The sequence below is a fragment of the Pieris napi genome, chromosome 16, assembly GCF_905475465.1.
Source record: "Pieris napi chromosome 16, ilPieNapi1.2, whole genome shotgun sequence".
Taxonomy (NCBI): Eukaryota; Metazoa; Arthropoda; class Insecta; order Lepidoptera; family Pieridae; genus Pieris; species Pieris napi.
In genome coordinates, this window is record NC_062249.1 from 6,297,554 (window position 1) to 6,325,493 (window position 27,940).

The 27,940-nt window shown below is 31.5% G+C and overlaps 1 protein-coding gene and 1 long non-coding RNA gene across 3 annotated transcripts in view; one reads left to right on the forward strand and one right to left on the reverse strand.

Moving 5' to 3' along the window:
* The window catches only part of LOC125057032, a 162,340-nt gene that overhangs the window by 18,321 nt on the left and 116,079 nt on the right, over positions 1 to 27,940 (forward strand). The window lies entirely within an intron of this gene.
* Positions 8,582 to 10,221, reverse strand: LOC125057035. The gene is made up of 3 exons (XR_007118157.1): positions 9,807 to 10,221; positions 8,876 to 9,706; positions 8,582 to 8,771 (listed from the first exon to the last, which is right to left on the reverse strand). It is a non-coding gene; the product is annotated as an uncharacterized LOC125057035 (long non-coding RNA).

Here is a 27,940-nt window from a genome sequence, read left to right on the forward strand (position 1 = left end):
TCAGAACTTTCACTTCACCTCTTGTAATAGGATATTTAGCCGTAGTAGTGGCAAGAACCTTTTGATGAGCTATTAGTATTGATGGATTAATTTTTGCTCTGCGTATTATTAAAGTTGCATCTGTTATACAGACTTTGTACTTATTATCTGCATTCTGTGACATGAGGTTAAATGTTTCTCTCGATCTAACTAATTTTATAGATAATTCGACCCCGTTCATGAGGAATTTATCTTGATTGAATATATCCCCATGTAAATGCCCAATCATTTCAACATCCTTTCCATCCTTTGAAAGTTGTTGTCTTTTGTAAAAGCCCTTGTTTGCCTCATTAGTTTCATTCATTTTACCAGCTGTATCCTCGTACCACAAACCACATGTCAAATGTGATTGTTTGGCGGATGATGAATAATTTAATAGAGTTTCTATGAAAGCGCGATATGCATAAGTATTATTTGGGGGTGACACAAGTTTTTGGTTTAGGTAAACATCCAATTGGTTAAATAAAGAATGTAACCAATTATTGACTGGTGCCACTACATTAGCTGCATTAACTGCAGAACCGTCTTGATTTTTAATTTGAGCCTTGAGATGGAGTAGTGTATGCGAAAGGTCTATGTAGTCATCTCCTGTACCAGGTACTTGGAATTCGATAGGTCCATCATCACTTAATGAAGAAATTGGTTTGTAATGTATCCAGTGTCCATATTCGATACTTGTTTGTGTGGAAGGAAGAGCAAACAGATCCAATTCAGATTTAACGCACTCACATGAATGATTATGAATAAATGACATTATGATTAGTTTGAAAATATATCCTTGGAAATATTAATATTTTTGTTCCTTGTTTTCTTTGAAGCGCCTTTCACTTTGAGGGGTGAAACTCGAATGAGCTCATTACAATATTTTCGTCTCTTATTAACACCCGATCCAGTCATAAGTTTATCAATTTTGGTATCAACTTTGCGTTTAAGGTTAGAACTAGCCTCTTTCAATCGATTTTTAATGGATTCTTTAATAGGACGACTAGCTACAACATCTGACAAAAGCCCAATACCGCTGTTAAGTGCTTCTTTTCCAATCACCTTAGCACCACTAGTGAGTAAAGGTAGCACACTTCGAAATAACCCCCCAAGAAAACTTCCGATACCATGACCACGTTGATGTAAGGCTCCTTTGTAGATTACATTTATACCAGACCCAGCTTGTTGCGAATAATAATGTTCATAAGGACATATAAAAGTTTCTTGAGGTGTATACATTTTAAAAAGGAAATATAGATTATATTTTTTTAAAATGAAGTTTCACACACGATGTACCGTATTGAAATGGTACCGCATTTCCCGTGGTTGTTCTTATATCTATCTCAATAACATCAAATTCTCTTCTCATTACCGGTAAATAATGTGGTGGTGAAAATATATGCATTTTATTTGAACCATATATGTATTTAGCAGGATCTAAGGGTATAATTCTCAATAGGGGTGTCATGACATCACCAACAATTTGTGGTTCTATAATATCGCAATACACAAATAATTGTGATGGTAACCCCAAATGTAGATTAGCAGGGCGTTTACCGATATTATGATTTACTAAATTGGTATCTGGCTCAAATCCAAGTTGAAAGCTCAAATTAGGTGATAGAGATAGTGAAATTATTGATGGATCCTTTACTGCAACAGAGACAAACTTTGACACGGTGTCCTGACGAAAACTAACTTTCTCTTTCGAATTTAAAGCAATAAGAATATTTTGTATATTATCATAGTTGGTGGCTGGTATATGGTTCTTATACATTAGTGTGGTCTCTTCATTATTGATGGTAGTTTTTTTACTTATGTATATGATATTTTCATGTTCTTGCACGGAGAACATAGTAGAGGGATATTGAAACTCAACTATACCTACCATCCATTCTCCTTCTAATGTAATGGCTTTAGGTAGTTTTGTAGAAAAATTTGATGTCATATTTCCCGGGAAATATTGTGTGGAACTATTGCTGAGTAAAGTTAAATAGAAACTTTCCTTCATTGTAGATTTTTAATATTCGACAGCAAGACCCAAGAATTAAATTTGTTAGGATATCCTTTCCATTTAACTAATACTTCCTTTCTAATACCGCTTTTACGTGATCTGATGATTTTATCAATTTTATATTCGGAAGTGGGGGAAAAAGTTATTTTTTGTAATTCTTTTTCATAAAAAGTTCCTGTTATTGATTCATTTTCTAAGTCGTTTAAAGTGTATACAACCCACGGGGAACGATCTATAATCGAAGTAATGATAAAAATTTCATTACTCCAATTACTTTCATAACCTTTTTGAAAAACATGTTTGTATTTTGTAATTCTTACATAGTCACCAACGTTAAACTTAGGTACTTTGTTTAAACTTGAAATATAAGTCTTTTCATCATAATATAAATTCCGCCAAACTTCCATAATGTTTTCCATTTTAACATCACATGGTCTCATCTTGATACTAGAGTGCACACTGTGATTATAAGAACTAACCAAATCTTGTAAAATATCTATATAGCGATAAGTATTCTTATGTGTAAAATAACGCCACATTTTCATTTTCAATGTTCTCTGAAATCGTTCTACTATACTTGCCTTTATATCTGGATTATTTGTAGTGTAATAATTTATATTTTTACGTTTTAAATAAGTTTGGACATCCTTAGATACAAATTCCGTACCCTTGTCTGATTGAATATGTCTAGGAACAGTTTTAGCTTCATCAAAGATGCTAGTAAAACACGTTTTTATTGTGCATGAATCCTTCTTTTTCATTGCTCTAACATAAGCATACTTACTAAAGGCGTCAATAACACACAAAATATATTTATATCCATCATTATATTCTATGTAAGTTCTTAAATCACTTAAATCAGCTTGCCACAATTCATTAATATTTGATAAAATATATTTATTACGTGGGAATTTTTTTATAACCGGTTTATGTAATGTATATGTTTCTTGAGACTGCAACCATTTTGAAACGTCACTTTTTGAGATTTTTCCATTCATTGCCTTTGTTAACTTATTGACACTGCTGTAACCAGCTGGATGTGAAATATCATAATAGATGCGATGTAACTCTAATACGGGGTCCATTTCTCCCAATCACTTTTGTTTCTCAATTTATTGATGTGTTTAGATTGTGTTGGAGTTGGGGAAACCTCAGTTTGTGATTCTTGAATCAATGTTTTATCTTTACTATTAAGGTCAGATATATATTTGATTCTTTTCAGATTACCAATGTATGTTAGCGGTGTATTTATATCATTTAAAAACTTGGCGAATATTTCCCAACCGATTGGATCAGATCTCTTCGAGGGTCGTAAGATGTCATTCACTAAATCTATAATATTACTCCCTGGTATTTCTTGTCCACTAATGAAAACTGTTCCATTTTTATTCCATTGCAATTGATCTGTTTTATTTACTATTGTATCCATCAATAATTCACCCCTCCTCATATAAGTTTTAGGAATTAATTTTAATATTTCTTTTGGTTGTAACCCATATGCGATGTCTTCACCCGTTGGGAGTTGTTTAACATTTAGCATTTTTTCATTTTCACTAGTAGTTATATTATTGATGTTCCGGTTTTCATTAGTATTATCATTTATTACCTTTTCAGTTATTGTTATTTCTTGAGGTTGACGTTCTTCCATGGAGTAATGTAAGTATCTTTGTAAAATTTGTAGATAAAGCGCCCATTTTTCGCGATCATCCAATTTACTTGATATAATTTTTTCCATTTCTAAATCCAATCTACTTTGCGGTGTTGCTTTATTTTCATTCTGATGTTTAAGTTTATCAATAAAGTCTTGCTCAACAAGAAGCATTTTTTTTGTGTTCATTGTGATTTATTAAAACAACTTACAAGGGTACTTAGAATTGTACCCAAAATTATGGGAAGAAAGGACCCTCCTTTTTGTATTAATATATTTTTCCTGTATTCAAAACTTTTTCCTTTACTGATCAGATTACGTAAGAGATTTTTAATTTTTTTTAATTTTGTTTTTGTATTCTCTTTTAAAGGTACTTTTCCTTGTAAAACATTGTGAATACATTCACATATACAGTTAATTTCTTGATTATTACAAGACTTCAGTAATATCCTACGATGTTTGGGTTTTAATTTATGTAAAGCTGATAACAATTCCTTATGCGTTGTTATTCGTTGATACATGGTTCATTACTGACTTAGAGTGGCTGATTACAAAGATACTTATACCTTTTCATAGGAACATATATTGTACAAAAATTACTAGATTCAAATATTTTAGATTTTATGCGGCGAGCATCATCAGTGTTTTGTTTCAAATCAATCATTAAATAACCATGAGCTTCTTTAGTAGCATCGGTATATGAATCTTCAATAAACTTCGTGTCTTCCGGTGAAACTTGTCTAGCTAGAAATCGTATTTGAGTTTTGTCACGGGGATTTTTAAAATAAATAATATAACTTGAATTAAGTGAAATGTCGCGCTGTCCTCTTCCTTGATGAAATAAGTTTTGGGTTATGTAAAAAACACTCAAATTTCTATGGTGACTACCTTTTGTAAATATATCAACAACTCGACCATCAGATTCCCTCATTAAGTCATCTATTATAATCAAATGTGGATTTTTACCATCAAACATATGCAATTCCGGTAGTCCTTGGTGGTAATTTACTCCAGGTATATTATATAGCGGCTGCATTTCATCATAACACCATGTTATTTCTAAAAAAATCTCATTACATATACTACTTTTATGCTTAATGAAATTTGCAACAAAGTTAGATTTTCCACATCCACTAGGTCCTGCTACGATGGCAGCAAAGGGATGAATAAAATGAATCATTATTTTTTGACTTCTGTCTTCTTCAGGGAAAGGAATAAAACTAAGTTGATATTTTAAAAACAATTTATTTATATGAAATATACAAAAAATGTAAGTGTTATATCACAATATTAATGTACAGTACACGTTTATACATTATACATGTACAAAACAAATTTATTTTACATAAAAATTTACAATTTGTTATATTTACAATACTTAATTACATACTATTGATTTGGTAATGACCTATAGGTAACGTATCGATTTTGTTTGGTAAAATGTACCGCTTTGTGTCATTAAAAGATAAACACACCTTATTTATTTCCTGTGTAAAAATTTTATGTTTTAATGATCTAAACCGATACATTTTACAATGCTGTACGTTTTTATTAAACAAACATGACTTATAATTATCCAACGTTAATTTTTTAGTGACACATTTGTTAACACCCTTCGCCTTAGTAATAATTTTATCATCTACCTGTAATGCATACATTTTTGATCGCAAACCCACAAATTCTGTAAAGATTTTACCACAATTTTCATCTTTGAAATAACCTAATTTTTTCTTATTTACTTGAGGAAAATTAAAAACATTGTTTGGATTATAATCTGATGTATCGAAATGTGTACAAATGTCTGGCTTTATATCATTATAAAAGTTACTAGTAAATATTTGATAAATGAGACTGTCAGTATCAGTATACAGTAGTTTCAGATTTGAAGTAAATTTCTCTTTCATGTAATTATAGTGGAAATCATACATCAGCGTTTTAGATATATCTAATATACAAAATCCGAGATAAATAGGTTTATTATAAATTAATTTCATTTTGTTTAATTGAATTGCAACAAGACTATCAGAAAATATTGAAACACTGTGAAAATGTGGTTGAGCAATTAGATCCCCAGCCCCCAATACTTTGCCCCTATTTTCCCAGTGGGTTAACAGTTTAACGTTAACTCGTTTCTCAATATTTTCCATAGTCTTACCAAAAACTGCGTTGTTCATGAGTTTATAGAAATCTTTCTCAAAATCAGAATTAGCTCGAGTTCTTAATTGTGTATTAAGGTCTATATAGTTCTTTAACCATGGACTCTGCTTAAATTTTAATATTCTATAAACTTTTAATAATTTTAAACCCATTTTCAAACATTGAATTAAATTTCGATAATGAATAATATATTTGGATTTATTTTTTAAGTTTGGAATCAATCTAATTTCCTTAGCGTCCCCAACTGGTATATTTTCTGGACAAAGAGGTAAATCTGAATGTTTATCATGTAAATCCACCGGATACTCCAGATCTACTTCTAAGATAAAACCTATATCTGATGAACAACTAACATTAAAATCTGTATCAGCACTAACCCACTCAAAACCACCTGTAGGTAGATATTGTGACATTGCCCAACCATATAGATTATTGGCATCGAAATACATTAAGAATGACTCTTTATCTTTCGCATTATAGTCAGACATGTAAACATTATTTGCTTTTGCATAGCGAGTGCTACATTGCGAAACACCACCACGAATTCCTGATTTAATAAAAGCAATCATATCTATATCAGAAAGTAATTCAATCTCTGTTTTAGTATGTTTTAACATAGCATCCCAACTTAATCCAGGTGCTGTATAGTAATGAGCCGGGTCTAAATCGTACGTTTTAATGCAAACACGCCTAAAATTTTCAAAAATATCTGCTAACAATAAAACATCAGTTTTTAAATAAAGATTTGAATAATCCAACATATTTTTACAATTGAAATGATTCCAAACATCTTTGGCATGGTTGTAATCTTCATTAGAAATAATGGAATCTGTGAGACTACTGTAAAAGTGTGGAAGATCTGGAAGTTGATTGTAGTTTAATGTATCAAAATCTTTAATAAATTCATATGGAAATACACCTTTTTTAGTCAGCCGTTTAAAGTCTTCTGAATTGGGAAAGCATTTTGATAATTCATTAAAATTATTTTTTGTTAAATTTTTTGCTAAAGTATCTAAGCTACTGGGTAAAAATTTTAGGGAATCCACAAAACGTAAAGTTACATTACTGTTATTGATTTTAAGAACCTTTGAAAATGATATGTATTTTTCTTTGTTTTGTGGGAGAACTTCTACCTGACCTTCATCAAAGTTTAAGGCATGTACGATAAAATGTGCATCATAATGGCTTAAATTGTGCAAGAAGACTGGTATAGTGTAAGGTACTCTAAATTTTTCTGAACAAACTTTATGTATGACCCCAACAAATTCCCCAGTAAACCAATCGTGGTAAATCATTGAATTCCCACACAAAGTTTTATTACAAATATAACAATGAATAGATTTGCTAACTATATCTTGCTGAATTGGTGATATTTTATTAGCAACTTTTTGGAAACCAATTTTTTTAACAATTGTTGTCAAATTATCTTTCAGGGTTTCCATAAATTTTAAAGCACAGTTTTCACCAGTATATGTTACATATTTAGACAATTTATCATCGTATGAGCATTTAATGTAGTATCCAAAACTATACACATTATGTTTTTGTACATTTATTGTATGTGATTTTGAAGGATCGTTTGAACATGATGCTAAGGGACTTAAAAAAGCCTCAAAATCCGCATATATAACAAAAGGTAACATCAATTTACGTTGAAATTTATCAAAACTTAATTTATTTTCAGATACAATATCGCCCCACCAATTTTTTTTATTTTTATCTACGCTTGGTATTTGTGTACAAATATGTCTGCAATCATTTTTTTGATGGTTATTTAAACGTTCAGATGTTGAAAAATATTGTAAACAAAAGTCACATAGATATATAGCTTCCTTGGATTTCGAAACTTGACTACTTATTAATCGTGACATATTTTTTATATAACAATAATGACCGATTTTACCCTGTGTCAAATATAGTAAATTTATATGAGTCTGCATTTTATTCTTTGTAAAATACAATGGCCCAACAATACAATGCTTTTTTCTTTGTTCATTATATTCTAACCCAAAAACATTAATGCTTATATTATTAAGACTTTCAATTTTGTGTATATCCTTTAATTTGACTGGAAATTTAATATTACCGAACTTTAATTTATGACTGTATTTGGTGTATGATGATACTCTATCCGAATTTTTATGAATTGGAAATAAAGCAGATAACAGTGCCCACTTAAAACAGGCGTCATCAGTGTTTTTAACATTTATCACAGCTTTTTTTATTTTTATATCATGTGGTAACTCAATAAAGGATTTTCCTCTTAAAGGGTTAAATTGATTTAAATTCATATCCAAATGTAAAAATTTTTTCAGACTCCACCCACTATCCTTTCTCTCGAATGAATTTATATAGTTTATTAGAGATTTCGTGAGAGTTGTATAAAATATATTTAAATCATCACCAATACAAACAATAAAATTCATTGATTGGAAATCAAAAGTGTTGTTAATGTTTTTTGTCTCCTGAACAAAGTCACCATATAAAATGAAATTTATTTTTAAAATTGTATGATCTTCTATAGATTTATTTATTATTGTAAATATTGTATCTTTGACAGATGCAAGAAATAACTCTGGTGTCTCAAACTGTAAATCATTTTGATTTTCTGAAGTTACTCTATAGGTTATTATTCTATTACCGAACGCAGTCTCAATTATCTTAACATTGGGTTTTATTGAATGTTGTTTTTTATTTACATTATTTTTATGTGCATTGCTCCTTAGATGATTAGTGAAATATTTTTTGGAAACATTTCTATTACAAATACAGCAAAATTTCATGTTAAAATTATTACCTTCATTCGATGTTGATTGCTCTTGTGAAGACCGTGAAAGATCCATGTTCGATCCAGATTTTATTCTTTTGATGTCAGCAGAGTTAATATCAACAGCTGCTTTCCTTTTAGTTCCACGACCCATTTGATCAACCCTGTCGAATAAAATTTTATTATATTTAACTGTTAGAAATGCGAATAGAGAAATAAAAAAAAAAATTAAATATATATAGAAAATATGATTATTAAATATACTCACAGTTTCCCATCGAATTCATCACATAGCACCATCATTCTTTGATCATAAAATGGGTGATTTAAATCATTTCTTTCTATTTCATCACAAACGTTGAAAAGTTCAATTGTATCAATGGATAAGCTTTCAAATTCATGATCCATTTCATCAAAAAAAACACTAACACATTCTTGAGACATTGTATATATGTATTTGTTTCACAACTGTTTTTTGTCTCACACTTTTAACCTTAATGCGCAAAGGTCTTCAACAAAAAGCACAATGATTGACTTTGTACAATGCAACATAGTATTTATACTAATGGAAAACTGAAACATTACTTAATTATATAAACATATGGTATTAAAATCTGAAGCATGAAGAAACTAAATGAAACTAATTTTTAAAACTGTAACGTTTTACACTATCTTCCTCGGATATCCCCTTTGTTATGTTGTATACAATATCCTTTATCTGAACATCAATGTTGGAATCGTTTTTCATATAATATTTAACACGAATATCTGCATTTTTCCAATGTTGTGCCACTGGGATTTCTTTCAACTTTTTTAAACTATATAATTCCATTTTAACAAGTATGTCAGCGTCCATTCCATCGTCTTTATCAGTCGATATATATGAAATGCTTCCCTCCTTCCCTGCACGGCCAACACTTGAAGAAAGTTTAGTTTTTTTCTTCTTCCGTTCAGGTTCTTGAAGAAAAAAGTCATCTAAACGATTGGTCTTCTTATTTTTATTTTCTGTTATGTTTAAAACCTCTTCTTCATCATCAGATAAATTATAATAATTATATGGTCTGAAACATTTATCCACATCTTTCAGGTTGTATGAAGACTGAAATATAACATAAACAAATCAAAATGCGTTTCAAAAAATAAATAGGAATTATTAAAGAATTTACTGAAACCAAATTTATAAAATTTAAATAACTTACCTCCATTGTTGTTTATTATTTCAAACTTTCAACCACTTCACTTTTGTCGAACTTAGAGCACAATACTAAATCTTTCTACAAGTATCGGGTTATATAGACTGGTAATGGATATCATTATCTAGTTACGATATTCAACTCGACTGCATGTTTGAACAAGTATCCATACCTATCAGTAAAATGTGGATAAGAAATACAAAGGGCACTCTAAATACCCTTTGCAATCTTAATAGTCATTGCATTTTTTAAATATTTTTGAAATAGATAATAACAGAAATGTGTGTATCTAGTAGTTTAGCAACCACATATACGTATAATTATTATAATATTAAGAACAATAAAATATATTTACGAATATGAAAATATAAACGAATAACCTTATCAGGTTTTTATTAACCTTCATTACTTTTGAAGTATATTATAGGAAAGGTTCCTAAGAGATGTATTATAGGTTTTGTGAATAATACAGCATTCAACGGTAGTTATGTTAAAAATCCTTTCAACTTTGAAAATTTTGGTATTTGCTCATTTAGCCTATATATAGATGGTCAACAGATACCTTCAAAATCGTTACAACCATCATTTCCAAACGATGTATTTACTAGCGCATACCACACCCTGTACTCAGGCACCGGTATACATTTTCTTAACGAAGGTAATGGAATATCGAGGGAACAATATTCAAATGGATACTGTTTACTAGCTTTTGATTTAACACCTGACTTGTCGGCTAACTCTAATGTGCATTGGAATCTTGTACGCCATGGTAGTGTAAGAATGGAAGTAAGATTCGAGAGCGCATTGACTGAAACAATTAACTGTGTAGTTTACGCAGAGTTTTCAAATATTATAGAAATAGATAAGAACAGAAATGTATGTGTGGATTATAGTAGTTAAGCAATCACTTATGTAATTATTATGATATTAAGAATAATAAAATATAATGTAATCGAATATGACATGGTTTTTATTTACCTTCATTACTTTTTTTACAAAGAGACTCATTACTTATGTTGAGATCATATTATGTGTGTTTAAATACATTGGTATAAATATGAATTGATAGTAATAAATGTAGTCAGTAAAAGAGTGAAAGAGTAGGGGAGTAAACGCGTATTAAAGTATGAACACACTAGAAGTGCAAATGAGTCTTCGTAGAATACATCCCAGCCTCCAGAGCAACGTATATCCTTCAAATCGATTGCCGATGTATGCTCAGGTGCCAGCACTTATCATATGCAATCTTGACCCTGATTCACAGCCGGGGGCTCATTGGGTGGCTATTCATATAAACGTCGAAAGAGTTGGGGAATACTTTGATTCGTTTGGACGTAAACCTATTGAAGCAATAGAAGGATTTTTAAGGAGGAATTGTTGCATGTGGAGATACAATAACCTTACGGTTCAGGATTACCTATCGGCGGTGTGCGGAGAGTACTGTTTGGTATACATATATTACAAGTTCAGGGGGATGAGATTAGAAGACTTCCTTAGAAATTTTACGTGTGACTCAGAGAACAATGATACGGTGCTAGTAAATTTGTATAGAAATATAATGGACATATAAATAAAAGAATAATACCTGGAATAAAAATGTTTTATTTAAATATGTAACCCTTACATCTAATTTTATTATAGATAATGGTGTTAATGTAGGTATATTTATTGTTGTTTGCTTAGACCCGTAGGTTAGGTTAGGTTAGATATAGTTTATTATATTATATTATTCTATTTTTCTTTTAGAGCCATAGATCGGGTTAGTGAATGTAGGAAAGTAGATAACGATGCATTCGTACTGAGTCATTAAGTAATTAGATAATGAGTGGGGATTTCGTGCAGGAAATAGTAACTGATAAGGTGGTGATTAGTAAGTAATTAGCAAGGTTTTGGGAAAGCTATCTCTGGAACGGTTAGAGCTATCAGTTCAGGAGTGAGTGCATTCGACTCCGCACGTCCTGTTTAGTGGGGTTAGAGTACAAACTTTTTTTTTTTTTTTTTTTTTTTTAGGCGGGCGCTGCCTCCGAAACAGCTTTTTTTACCGAAGCAGTGGGTGAGGCAGTGCCCGGGAATCCATACTACTAGCGACTGGGTGTATTTCAAAAGATTTTTGATATATGGAAACACATACAGAAATCTGAGGCCCAGACCTAAAAAGGTTGTAGGGCAACTTATTATTTTTAAACTTATGGTTTAAGATAAAGGAATGTTCCAACATTCGATTCGCGTTGTTTATATTGTGCAAATATTCAAACTTCTAATATATTATAATAATTAAAATAGTAACTGTTTCCTTATCGGCTCTTCCCTATAGAGATCTTTCCGAGAATTCCAGGCTTGTGGTAAATTGTTATCTGGTGCTATTGCTAGCTACATGCCATTCGTAGTGGTTCAACTTTCAAGACTGTGCTTTGTTACAAGAAATAGCCGCCTTTGGCTGCACCATGCATAAGGTAATGGTTTAATTAAAAATTTAATGAAAGCAGTGAAAATATGATGTTAGTGCCAGGGGAGAATTTTAATCGAAATACACTGCAGTGTGACTGTTGATTATTGTTGCATATCTTCCTCCATTCGGAAAACCTAAGCGCCTGTGTAATACTAAAGGAGTGCCTGTGAGGGCCTTACCTTGGTCGGTCCAGCGATTAGGGGATTGGCCTCGGAGTCTCGTGCCTTCCACTCCACTCTACCCTACTTCTTACCCAACCTATTAAAGTTTACATTATTTGAAAGGTTAATTGTAATAAAAATGTCCACAAATCTTTTGAAACTAAATCCGAGTGACTACAAAGTGTAACATGAAATTTGAAACCAAGAACCTCAATATACATGATATTTGAATGCTAAAACCTTCAAACGAAGCCTTCAGTGTAATATTTGCATGAGTTACACAGTCTAGACGTTTTATATCTAGAAAATAATGGAGATTCTGAATTTTGCATGATTTAAGTAATATAGACGAAGTATTTACCACTAAATATTTTAGTATCTAGGAATTTTATAATTTTTGTGTCTAATTTAAGTTAACTCATTATGGTATCATTCTCCCCTTGTTAGGCGAATTCCTTAGTATTATTTAGTATTTTCAACTTTTTTTTTTCCATATCATTATTCTATCTTTACAGTAATTACTAATTCGATAGAACGACACAATATTATACCCACACCTATTAACCTAGATAAAAAACATTAAAAAATATATATTTATATACCTAAATCTTATCACTAATAATATAGGAAGCAACTCTTGTGAACTCAGTCAGTGTACAAACAAATAGGTCTACCTTAACAGAAATTCTATTTATTATATGTAATATACTTTGGGTCTCTTGCATTTTGGACTCAATTGGTCTAAATGCAGCTTCATTCTACCAACTCATCATCGGTCTACCGAACTCTCCATTGCAGCCCAGTTGAGAGTCAAAAGCAGAGATAAGTCAGTGGCAAATCGAAAACTTTACTTTTGTTATCAACCTAATCTATTCTACATACTATGCGGGTAGCGACATTTCATATATTTGGCATACAAAATTGGCAGCGAGTCTGGCACAAATTTTACCAAAGACATTTTAAAAACAATCAAGTTGTGTATAGTACACAGCATATATCTTTATATATATAATTCTTCTGTGAGTGAGTATGTCACTGAACTTCTATCAAACGACTGGACCGATTTTGATGAAATTTTTTGTGTGTGTTCAAGGGGATCTGGGAATGGTTTAGATTCACAAATCAGCCCGCCAGATGGCGCTGCAGTCGGTACTTTCATACTTTGCTTTACTAATGGCTTGAAATATCATGCAGGACAACGTCTGTCGGGTCCACTAGTATATATATATATATATATATATATATTAAACAATTATTTAAAAATATATTTATAGTTTATGTATTTTTCTAAACAGAATCGAATATAATAATATCTACATAAAAGGCGGCCTTATGTTCACTATAATCATTACAGGAGTTGTATAAAATTACTATGCCCTATAGCAGTAGGGTCATGGCACTTCAAACACTGATTATGAATATTAAAGTTATTAAAACATAAAAAAGTTATTTTCACACATGAAAGCTCATGTAAGGTATAAAAAATGACCCATTTTGAACAAAAGGGGTGAGTATAGAAATAAAAATAAAGTAATATTACAGAGTGTATTTTTATTGGGGTTTGTGACATATTGAAAAGGGTAGTTTATTTATGAATAAGACGCATGCAAGTTATTAACATTTTACATGCGAACCATATAAATCAATTTTGATAAACGTACAAATTTTGAAATAAAAATTAAAAATTGTATTAATAATTACCTCCTTAATAAATGTAGTCGTTTATTCATTGTTTATAGTTAGTAGTGATTAAGCTTTTTTTATACTTATGATGTGTCTATATTCAGAATTTAAAAGCTGCGCAACTTTTCTATTCTTTCCCAGTAGAAGAGAATCAATTAACATATACAGGCAAAAAGCAGTCTTCTCGCATTGTTCACGATTAAAAACCGCATATAATGCATTACGTACTTGAAAAGAGTGTAAAAACTGCAGGAAATTACTTTGTTTTAAGTATAAAACTAAAATATATATAGTAATATAATAATACACATAATAATACAGTGACGCAACATCGTTTGTAGGTCTGGGCCTAAGATTTCTGCATCTGTTTCATGATCGTTTGTCAATCGAATAGGCAAGTGATGGTTACCTCACGGTGTTTTCCTTCACCTTTCGAACGAATATTAAATGCGCATATAGTCAGAGAGTCCATTTGTGCAAGGCCGGGGATCGAACCTACGACCCTAGGTATGAGAGTCGCACGCTGAAGCCACTAGACCAATACAGTTGTATAGTTTAGTTAATACACAACACGCTAAATATTCCATAATTTCAAAAATACATAATAAAAGAAGTATATTCGCGTATCTCAGAAACTTCTGGACAAATTAAAACGTAAAAAACTTAGAATAGTTTCATTACAGCCACTTACACTAAGAGCGTGTTACGTTAAATTAATTTTGCCGGGAGCCCTTGGCACATCGCCAAACACTATCCCCGTAAACGTGTAAAATAATTCTGAGTTTTTATTTTTTTTTAAATCGCCCCAATGCTGCCCCTACATATAAAGATTGTGTGCCCCTACAGATGTAGACAAAAATATATTGTTTTATGACTAGTCTAATAATGTACATATTAGGTCATCTGTATTTTGCATGTTGTATTCAGATATTTATAATACAAAAAACAGGTTTGTATAGAAAATATAATGAATAAGTTGAAATAGCGCCCTCTATTGAGAGCAGAATTAATTTAGTCAAGTGACTGAACGTTTGACCTACTTCATTACAGCTTAGGGCAACTTTTAGTCAACATTGCATTGTACTAATATTTCTGACCGTTTCCGCCTCAAAGTTTTAATTAAATACGAAATTGTAATTATTTTATTACTGTCAGTGCCAACGCTTTTTGGTAGTTAAAATGATTGAGTTATTCATTATATGTAATTGTTTTAAGATTAACATGTTGATATAGAATTGCATAAATATTAAACATATATAATAACAACTATTGAAAGCTGTCAAGGAAAAATAAAGAGAGGTCATCTTTTAGGAAAATGAAAGGAAAAGTAGAGACGGTACGAGAAGAAAATTATAGTTTTAATTTGACACATAGTGTATAGTTGTTTCAAAGAATAAATAAGATTTTACTGAATTGATAAAACTGTTTGAATTAAGAACTTCTACAATATTACGACGTAATTTATTCACTCAATATAAAAAAATATTATAACATGATTACTAAAACTAATTTATGAATTCATTAATCATTTAATAGAATACATATAGAACATGAATTCCAAGACGTTCGCCACGGACTTTCTGTAGTTATTTTTACTGTGAGGTCCGCAATTTCTAGTCTACTCTGTGGTATATCTCTATTCTCTACTAATCTGTGGTCCCGCCTGCTTTGTGATCATTACAATGATGAATGAAGTATGAACTCAATTTTTTCATTCATTATTCAATGACTTCTGTAACGTGTTTGTGTTTTAATAACCATAATTATCAAACATATTATTCATTGTTATAGTACTAAACAATGATCCCAACAAAGGGTATTGTCGTTTAATGAGTAAAAACGTAATAAGTTACAGTACAATCTGTATTTTGGTCCGCTCAGTGTTGCTTCATTGCACATATCATGCATTAGGGGCTATTTTTAGTGTGACGCCACTTCTCCCATTTAGGCTACAACAACGTCAAAATATAAGATCTTTATTTAAGCAGCCTAGTCACTTCGCTAAAGAATGAACATGATGACCTCCTTTAGAGGTAATATGCAGCCAAGCCAAGAAGTACCCAAATAATATCAATGAATCAAGCAGTGGTACAGCTTGGTCGGCAGTGATCTTGTTTCAAAATTTTCAAACATGGCGCTTGGGTCTGTTTCTACAGAGGTACTGGGTAGATATGCTCAGAACTTGGTTAGTGCAGTAAGAGGATTTATTTGATATGAATGCTTCGAAGGAAAGCAAAAATTCGATGCCAAACCGTTCCAACTCGTGCTAGAAACTACGCTCTCTTCGAGTTTCAGCAATAGTTACCTCAATATAAAGAAACATGCAATTGAGAAAGGAAATAGCTTTGATAAGACGTTTCAAGTCTATGCTCAGATTAGATAAGAACCTGTGACAAGCTAGAATTCTATCTGCTGTAAGACTTGGTCATGGGCGTAGCGACAATTATAGCCAAAGTATTATTAAAGCGTTGGTACATTAGCATAAGGAAAGTTATTGTAAGCTTATTAATACTTAAGGTAAAGTAAAAATAATTGCTTCATTTTGCAACAAGGTATCAAATATTATTTATTTGAACTACATCTTCAAAGATATTAAAATTTCACGAAGCTATTTTGCTGAACGAATGACGTCGGGAATATTTTCTCAAGATTTAGTTCCGTTTTTAGCTTCCTCGCTTTGTAAGAACCGAATTCTCAAAAGAGAAGTTGAATAAAGTTAACGAAAGAGATATTTTGTTCCATTTGATATATTTTTTAAATGGTTTTAAACTATTAACCATTAATGTTAGGTAGTTAATTTATATATAATGTTATGGTATTAAAGTTCAAATTGACTTTAAAGTATTACGAATATTTTGTATGGGAATATAGAAAAGTGTTGTTTTTAGACTTTTTCACTCAATTTTTTTAATATTTTTTCTCTGTAAGAACCATCCTCGTACTTCAAGGAATATTATAAAAAAGAATTGGCCAAATTGGTCCAGGCGTTGTTGAGTTATGCGCTTACCAACACATTTTGCGATTCATTTTTATATTATAGAAGATAATATAAAGATTCCTCCGATTTCTTATTATTTGTACTGGAACTGGGTTAGCAGAAGTCTACCCATCAGTATCATCCTTTGGCATAGAAATTCTTACTTAGTATTTAAATAATAATATTAAATAAATCCTCAAACTGCAAGAATTATATTCAGGGCATGTCACCCAATACTGTCGAAGCGCAGACTCAATTAAATAATTCTGGTCACCGGAGACTAATGTTTGTCACGGAATATGTTTGAGACTCATTGGTCTAGTGGTTAGTACTGACTGCGAATCCATGGGTCCCGGGTTCGATCCCCGGCTGAGACGAACATCGATGTGATGAGCATTTGGTGTTGTGCTTAGGTCTTGGGTGTTTAAATATGTCTATCTATCTATAATATGTATGTGAATCCGTTGCCTACCCATAACACAAGCTTCACCAGCTTAGCATGGGACTAGGTCAATTGGTGTGAATTGTCTTTAAAGAAAAAGAAAATATAATGGCAACGGATAATAAATAAAAAATCAAACTATTAGACATATTGTGTCATATATGTACAAAACAATACGTTCGTAAATATTCAAACAGTCAAGATTATAAAGTCTAAACTAAACATCTCTCCAATATTGGCATTATTACCCAAAGGTATTCAAATATAACAAAGTCTATTATGTGATCAGGTTGGAATTGACACCTATTCGATTACAAAGGCACGGTCCCCAAAACCGATTACCAGACTTTCCCACAAAGGTTCTATAGACATTATATTATACTGAATAGATTTGTTCTAAGCTTTAACGAGAAATCTTTATAAATCTAATATATATTTTTTTAAATGTCCCATCAACTCTTACAACTTAGAGTTGTTGTCTAAGTGTTTTTCACAAAGCGCTTGGAACCTTCTCTGTCTCTCTTATCAATCATGCGTTCTGTCTGGGAAGTCTCTTTTATCTAGCATGCGTTATAACAAGACAACATGGTAGTTACAAATATTAAAAATTAAAAATCAAGGCAGAAACGCCTTTACGCTGTTTTAGACTCTCCATTTTTTGAAATACATTGCGTCTTCACTGAGATCTCGTGGAACATTGCGATCTTGCCTAACTTAAGACTAATAAGTAATTTAAGTCTAAGCTAATTTGCAAATGTATCTGCGCTTGAGTTACGTGTCTCATTTTGTCGTGTTGACGATAGACTTTTGGGACTCCGCAAAAGAAAGTCTTTGAGACTAGTTTGGCTGACTTGATCGTTTCAGTCTTAAATTATGTGACGGTTCTCATTTTTTGTAATTCTTTTGCTACAACGCATCCTCTAAACTCTCTAGAATAGTTGAAAAAATGTTTTACCAGTCGGTAAAATACCTTACGAATAACCAGCACTTATATTATTATTCCCCTTGGAGGTCTTTGTATGAAATGGAATTTACTAATAGGGTCTTAATATTATTCCTATGGTGCATAACATATATGGATCAAAGTTAATTATGGACGCTTCTGAACAACATTGCGATATTACATATAAATTTATTAATAAATAAATTATATATATATTAAAATAGACTTCAGTTAACTCGGGTTTTGAATGATTTATTATTGAAACTATTAAATTATTTTAAGGTTTTGCGTCCTGCATGATTACCGTGTTTGAATTAATAAATTTAACATAACAGTGTTTTTAGAGAGTTTTTTTTTTAAATATTATTTGAATATGTTTATATTTGTAAGATACTGTTGGGATTACAATGTTATTGGGTATATTTTTAACTGACCATAAAAAAGAAGATTATCATTTTGATATTGATATTATTGGAATTGAATAATATTTGAGTATGGTGATCTACATAGTACATAGGTTATCAAGCGATTGCTAAATTTTATAATTTTGTCGACAATTTTTTTCATTCAATTAGGTATCAGGTATATATCAACCAAGGGCTCTGTATAAGTTTCATCAAAATCTATTAAGTAGTTACTACACTCATCAATGGGCCGGTTTAATTTATCTAAATGACTTTTGTTAGGACTTTCAAATATGTTAACACCACCAACGCATAAACGTTTCCCTTGTACTTTACGTAATTACTATGAGTGGATGGTTCTTTGAATTTCTCAATAAAATCTGCACGTAATAAGGGAATGGCGTTCACCATCATTAGGTCAAATTAAGTTAACCCTAAAACGCTGAGTCAGATAATAGTCCGACGATTGTGTCAGTTCAATGTCATACCGCTCGCGTGCCTCCGAGCCGTTACCGACCAATTCATTTGCCCCTGACTTTCCCCGAGAGTTCCCGATATGCCAAATATACGGGTCATGATAGGGTTGCCGGCTTTGGAATAATAATATTTGCTAAATGTGTATGTTTATCGAAATACTCAGTTTTTGACGTGACAACGTCTTATAATTCGAGCCGGCTGCACGCACGAAAAAACATGACGCATGCGGCGTTACCTCGCTCTGAGGCGTTCCATTTAAAATTTACATAATTGTATTTATGCGTACAAATAAATGTAACTTGATCAATTCAATTGTGATTTCCATTTACCTCTTTCTCTATATCCATACAAAATACCTATCAAACAAATAAATTTTTTTTTTAAATGCGACCATCCCATCAATATTTTTTTATGACGTTGTCACGTTCAACTATCGTCAGTAAACCGACTTTACAGACAACCGATTTTTTTAAATAGAGGAAAACTGTTACGATTAATTTACTATTGCTTGCCACTTCGTTTATACTTACAAGTTTTTTTATGTTAGTAAGTCTTTTGTTTAAGCATTTACATTTAGATGAAAAATAAACGTTTATCTGTGCTTAACAGTAAACATTACTATCTCTCTCTCTATCTTAACAGTCACGGGTAGTCGTAACTAAATAGTAATAAGAATTTATATAGCTTAATGTTTAAAGAAAAAAATATAAAATCTAACAATAACACATAAATCTATGCAAACAGTTAATGACTTTAATACTGAGCTGAAAGGAATTGATAAAATTACAGTAATTTATTAATAAATGACGCCAATTTATATATTAAATCTAGTAATAAACCGACAATTTTTGAAGAGATTCTGAAAGATTAAGACACAGCCCTACCCTGTATCTATGTTAATGCTTTTTTTCAATTCACATGTCTTTATTACGCGCTTCGATACATTTTGAAAATAGAATTACTTTTCTTTGTCGTACTTTTGTATTTAGATCACAATTGATACTTAATGATGGGAAAACACGCAAGGAATAAAAATATTGTTCCAAAGTTGTACAGCACTAGATGACTACACGCATCAGACGTGGTTCGTGGACAGCGCAAATCTTGTTTCGCCATTATTAAGACCCATCCAGTTGAGTTATACTCTGTGTAAATGTCTGCAATAGGCAAACATTAAGTGACTTTGTCAATTGTCAATTACGTGCATACCTCGCACTTGAGTACGAGTGACCACAAACTTATAAGAGCTGGATTCGCTCTCCTCTTTATGTTACATTTATTTATCCACAAATCATACACACACTATACTTAAACTAAAACGATATAATAATGTCGAAAACAAAAAAAAACATAAATAAATATATAATCTTAAATACATAAGATATAGAATAACTGTGAACTGATCCTGCGATAGTGTCGGAGAAAGCATTCAGTACACATAGACATAACATTTATTACTAACAAAGCAGAAACACACAAAATATCAATAATCAAAAAAAGAAAAAGAATGAAAGTCAACAATTTTTTTTTCTTTTAAAGAACAAGGTACGTTTTAAGTGTGTAATGCGTGTGTGTTGTGGTTGTAATTGGCCCTGGCTCATCATTATGCTGAGGATCAGACTGTTCCACAGCGCTGGTCATTCTGAGACCGCAGCAAACTAGCTGCGCCTCAGTCGCAAAAAAAGAAAAATAATAATACTTAGTAGAAATTTTTTTTTTTAAAAGTTAGCAGTGTAAGTAATGAAGTCTTGTGTAAAAGTATATCTATCTCACGACATAACATGAAAACGGCTTGACCGATTTGTCTGATTCTTTTTTTATAATATTCCTTGAAGTACGAGGATGGTTCTTACGGAGAGAAAAAAATAAAAAAAATTTAGTGATAAAGTCTAAAAACAACACTTTTCTATATTCCCATACAAAATATTCGTAATAATATTTAAAGGCAATTTGAACTTTAATACCATATAATAAAGTTCAAGTGGAGGGGTGCCGGAAAGGTAAATTTTTATTTTTTGGCATAATGTATTTGTTGTATTATCAACTTTCTTTTTTTTATCTTACTAGCTAGACCAGTGTCCCGAATAGCAGAATAAGTATTAAAAAAAAATAAAGAATCGACTGCTAGGCGGTACGATGTTCGCCATGCCAGCTAGTAGTAAATAAAATAAAAATATGAATAATTGTAACAGTAAGCGCCACGTCATTGTTAAAGAGGATCTGTGCAACGGACTAGTTTTGACCCTTGGTATTAGAACGTACAAAATTTCCGTGCGCGTTGACGCGAAAATTATAAGAGATAAGCAACCAATTCAGCCCATATACGTGCAATCAATACGAACAAGAGTAACCCTTCAATGGCTTTCAGGCTGATTCTATTTACCGAGACCCCCTTAGTGGGGGGTTAACAACGCAGATCTAATGGTTACAAATTGCCGGGCAAAGTTTAACGGAATTACTATTTTACAATTTAGAGAGGAATTTTATCTTAACGATTAGGATTTGTCGATTAGAGTAGATTGAGTGATGAGGTGAAGCAGATACGGAATTTGACAAGATTAATGATATTAAATGCCGGCAACGCATTCGCGTGTAGTGTGACTGACTGTGACTATCTGTGGCCTGTTGTGTTACTTAACAGCAGAGGTGCCTGTCCTGTTTGTTTGTTTTGTGTTTTAATATTTAAATATAATAATTTGATCAATAACTTATATATTGCTCTCGTATATATACCTGCAAACTATTTTAAGGGTCTGTTTCACAATGTACGGATAAGTTCTATATAAGTTAGCTATTTATTACTTATTGGTAGGATAAACACTATTGTTGCGTTTCACGACTATCAAATAGCGCTATTCGTCACATAAAGTCCATCATAAGTTATGAGTCCGATGAAATGTCAAATAGCACAATTTATCTTCCAAATAATTTGTGTTGCATAGCTATTTGGCACTATATCCATAGATTGTGAAACAGACCCTAAATTTCGTGTTTCTATGTTTAAGTACATCAACAGAAAATCGATTTGACATTCGTAATTCAAATGTTACGGATACAAAATTAATTAGAAGATTATTTTAGTTAATCGTCTCATTCATAGGGATACTATAAGCCACAAGTTAGAGAGAGAGAGAGAGTTATTTTGTCACATTTATTTGTGACGAAACACAAGTGAAAAGAACAAAATATTAAAGAATATTTCATGTTTATTGGCGGTTTATACGAAGACGCAAGTTGTCATAACATTTTGTATACGACTAGCTTCGTTCGCGTGGAAACGGTAACACAGTAAAAAAACATATATTAATCACAATTTAATGTCACTACAGCCTTATGTTATTGATGAAATCAAGCGTTTACCTATTTATCTATCGCTACCATTAATCATTATTATCATACATATATAATTGTAATATTGTTTGAGTATGTATAAGTGTTATTAAAATCAGACATAGCTAAAACATAAAGTATTGATTCATGGTTTGGTTTTGTTTTTAAGATTTAATTCAGTTTAAGGGTTAAGGCCGATTTACATTATCTTAGTGTTTAGGAGAGTGCTTTAGTACAACTTGAAAGGCAAGTTCTTTAGTGTAGCGTTTACTAAAGCAAGTAGCGTTTACATGTTTCAACTAAAGTACTATCCTAAAGCACACTCCTAAACACTAAGATAATGTAAATCGGCCTTTAGACTTAGTCTTGAGACTTAGCGCGAACAAAATCGTTTGTCAAATTCCATGTCAAAATGCATTTTTGACATACGTTAGTGACAAGGGCTATTGTGACTCGACTCTGAATATTATCCTTTGACCTGGAGATTAGTAAAATACGGGCTTTTTTGTAACTCTTTTTCTAAAAAAATATTGATTTAATAGCTTTCATCCACTTCTTTTTAATGGTAGAAACGTTTTTAATGTCGCGATTTACATGTTGGTATTTTTTTTTCATTTTGACTTTGTAACATTTTATACAACGTCATTTTAATGACCTCCCCGTGTCTCATTTTAATCGGTGTGTAACAGGCCTTTGAGGATAGAAATTTTTCTCGCATGGTAATGAAGCTTCCGGTAGAAGCTAGAGGTGTATTATTTTAATTATTTGCATATTAACGAAGTAATTACTACGTGAAATTAGTTTGTTTGCACAGTGCTTTAGTATCCCGGAGCTAATGCATCTCAAACACTCAAACATACGTATTGACCTATGAACAATATTGTGCTAGTTTGTCTTGAAAATGTTTTGTAATGTATTAACTAATTAATATTTAGGTTATTAAACTTTGCGTAGGTAAGGAAAGCAAGAATTTCTTTGTTTTATCTGATTTTTTAATTGATTTGGTTGACTAAACTATTGTGATACGTAGTGAGTGAATAAAAAATACGTTGTCTTTCTTAATTTGACGAAGTTTTTAAATAAGTACTAGCTGATCCGGCAAACGTCGTTTCGCCATGTATATCATTTATAATAAAAAATAGGGGTTGATTGTAGAGGGGTGAAAGTTAGGGATTGTATGTATTTTTAATGCTGTATCATAAAAAAATAGAAATTAAAAATTTTGTCTAAAAAATAAAATAAAAAATTTAGGGGTGGACTACCCCTAACATTTAGGGGGATGAAAAATAGATGTTGGCCGATTCTCATAGATACCGGATAAGCACAAAAAATTTCATCAAAATCGGTCAAGCCGTTTCGGAGGAGTATGGCAACGAAAACTGTGACACGAGAATTTTATATATTAGATAACGTCAGTCCCATCGCGATTATCAGAAAACCTTTTCCATAACCGGGAGGGAATAATAAATTTTTACGATTTAGAAAATTAGAGTAATATTTCTTAACGATGAAACCCTTTCTAAAGTCGTTAAAAGAATATTAGACGTACATTTTTTATAATGAAATAGCGTGTGTTCAATATGTTAATACATTCAACATTATATCAAAGCTTATGTTTGTTTTAGATTTTGTTAGATACTGTTTTTTTTTATGGCTCTGGCACGGTTTGTGCATTAGCCAGCGTCAATTATAAGATTTTTTATAATTCGCACTTGTAATTGCCATCCTCGGCCTAGAACGTATTGCTACGTTCTAAACCTTCACAGTCTCCTTTCTTAGGTAGCACACTCACTGCTTGCCTTAGAAATACGACCGTGCCCTCCATGTACGGTTTAAGCACTCGCCCGGTACCGCACAGCCCTCCCAAAGGCCGAGAACAAATTTAAATTAAATTACAACTTGCACTCGAACCGGGAATCGAACCGGGTACCCCTCACCTACCTGCCACTTAATAAGACCGCTAGGCTATTAGGCCCTTTGCTGTTTTATTTCGTTATTCTTAAAAACTTTTTAATATTCGACCTCCATGGTCGATGGTTATTAAAAGTGAAATTTGGGATTAGAACTGCTTATTTTTTAACAGTATAAATCTCTCTATACAATCTTCGGCAGAGCATTAAAGAAAGCCTGAGTAATCCTACTTTAAGCCTTTAATAGCTATTGATTCAAATCAAAATATCATTTATTCCTTTAGTTACATAATGTACTTATGAATGTTGGTAAAATATAATAATTTAATGATGTTTATTTTTGTTATACGATAAAATGATAAAATATAGTAGATTAAATAGAGTAGTGAGTTTATGTTTATGCATTGAAGTATTGTTTTATTGTTCAAACAAAGTATAGCTCAAATTTGGAACTATCTGAAAAAAAAATCTCCAAACTCCTTAGAGCAACCCAATGGGGGAAGAATTTATGCGGTTATGTCACTGTAATTACAACTAAAATCATCTAAATACAATTTTTATTATTAAAATTCTATAACAATTATTGCAATATTGCGTCAAAAGAAATAGATTTCTATTATGGTAAGCTCGACTCACTGGCGCCGAAAGCTTATCGATCATAGAGTAATTACCTTCTTGTCCGGTTTATATTGTTTGCGACAAACGTAATTTTCTAGGCCCCTTTTATGGCCCTAAATTAGGGGAATGTTCTAGGAAATTCCCCAATTAAATTTCCTGTTTTTGTTGAAACTTAGTTCAAAAATGGAACTAAAATACTTTGCTGTATATGGAAAGGGGTATAAGCTTTTAATGGATAGATTTTTTGATGGGCTTAAAGGCAGCTACCCCAAATGGATCAAGTGATATTTCTGTTTATTATTTTTTTAGGCTTCTATTTCATTTATCATTTTAAAGTAAGATTCAAACCAAATCGAACCTTTGCGCTGTATGTGATTAATAAATCTAGATAGATGATGAGGTAGATGAGTGGTTTGTTTAATAATTTATTGTATTTATTTCCACTTAAAAACAACAAGTTGTACCCAAGTATATAAGCCAATGGATGGCTGGAAGGAGGAACTCTAAGAGATTAAATTTAAACAGACATACAATCGTCTTTTAGTAATTACGGAGCGTATAACTATAAGTTAAATTTCTTGCCAAGACTTACATTTAAATCTACAAACAAACTTGTTCGACTTAAGTCTTCCAAGATTCTATACAAATTAACAAGTAAGTCTGAATTGAGAGCTTCTAAGTACATTTTCAACGTCAAAGAAAGAAAATGATCGTAGTTGTAATATTAACTTAGATGAGACAACATTTAAGATAGTGATTTAATTTTTACAGTAAGTCTTTATATTGATGACATGTCTATTGTCTTACTTACGAATATGCTACCCGTCACAAATATTATATGTCAATAATATAGTCGCTTTAAGGCTTTTTAAAGAAATACCAAAAAGGTTAGTCGACATCACAGGAGACCAAAGATCTGGCAGCTAGCTATTCAAAGGGGGAACGTGTCTTCGGAACCTTGCCTAAAGGGACTCCTTTTAATAATATATTTTAGTTAATATATGTTAAGGTTACTTATTTATTTATTAATTTAGCATTTAATATTTATTTGTTACTTTTAAAAAATTATTTTTGTATAAGTTTTATTAAATGTTCCATTAATTTTATTCGATAGTGGTACCAAAGATGTTCTAATGTGGTTTTTGATTAAATTTAAGCAGATATTTTATAAGTATTAAGTACGAATTAGCATTTCGTAAAAATGCAGGACATTTATGACTCATTTCAATGCATGGGTAACACAATATTTTTAACTGTAATATTACCGACGATAATGACACACTGAGTAAATCATAATAAATAATCTGAGATAGTGCACATTTAATGCTGGCATCATTTCCTCGCTAAGTGAAACAGTTATAATAATTAATATTTAGTTAAATTCTTTATTATTTTTATACGAATTTGCTTCAATCTATAATTTAAACAACATACAGGCATTCATATGCGTAGAATTTTCCAGACCGACCTTTTGCATGTCGTTAACAACTCTGACGGGTTTTGCAAACCTAATGTGATTGTGAGTCACACTACATTTAAATAATCTTACATGTTTTACGCCGAACAGAAAATATATTTTTAGCAAATTAGTTAATGCTTTAAACACTTGATAATTGGTTTTTGATCTGGAAATTGAGGTTCTGTATCGAACTAAGAATATAATCGTTTTCTATGCGAAATTACTATAAGTCTAAATTTATTCTAATACCGCGAATTAAGTTCGGTGGTGGTTGTTGTATGGATATGTTTAGTTATACTGGCGCAAAAGTTAAGTGTTTATTTTTTTTATATGACATTACGACCCTAAAAAAACTAACTTGACTGCTTGATAGTTCGTAAATCCAAGTAACGCTTAGTTATTGGACATCATCGGAAACGAGAATGTTAAATTACAATTTAAGAGTGTGGTAAAAACTACAGGCCTCATATTGGCTTCAAGTGTGCGATGATTGTTTACATTTTGTTTACGCTTTAAAATATTAACTAAAATCTAGTAATATTTAAAATATCATAAATAATATATAAATAATATATATTTGTAACCTAAGTAATGTTAGGTTACATAACTCGCGTCTTAAGAATTACTATCGTATAAAGAGTTAATTGTTATAAATGCCGTTTAGTAAATATTTAAATCAGTTTACTATCTAATCGGAAGTAAATAATAGTTAATTGCAAACTTTGTAGCTGAGTTGCTCGATCTTTAGACAATATTTTTTATTATTTATGAAATTATTTATCTATTCGGGAATTAAATGTCCTTGCACGAGGAATAAAAATGATGAGGATATTTCCGGAGTAGTTCTCACCCGTGCCCGGGGGAGACGCCAAGCCCACACGCAGACCCAAGTTTAAGCAAATAAAGTCGCTTTTTAGAAAATGGGAGATTTGACGCTCCCCTAGCTTCTCGGCAACAGATTTGCCTGATCGCGTGCTTGATAGGCTACTATGCCCCCTGCATATTAAAAAAAATGTACTGCACTGAGTAGGGCCGTGACAAAAGTAATTACTAGATTTTTCTGTAGTTCCTAATTCTTCAATATTGAAAAATCTAAAAATATTAAATCATTGAACTTTTCTTACCTCCTCATTTTTAAAAAGTCTTAACTGAAGTAATCTTTCAGCGTAAAGACAGAAAGAGACGAAAGAGTACTTTAGCAAATGCACTTATATTGATTTAGGTTTTATAAGGGGGTTCGTTTTTATAAGATTTCCGAGTTTCCATTGGGTAAAACCTGTTACGATA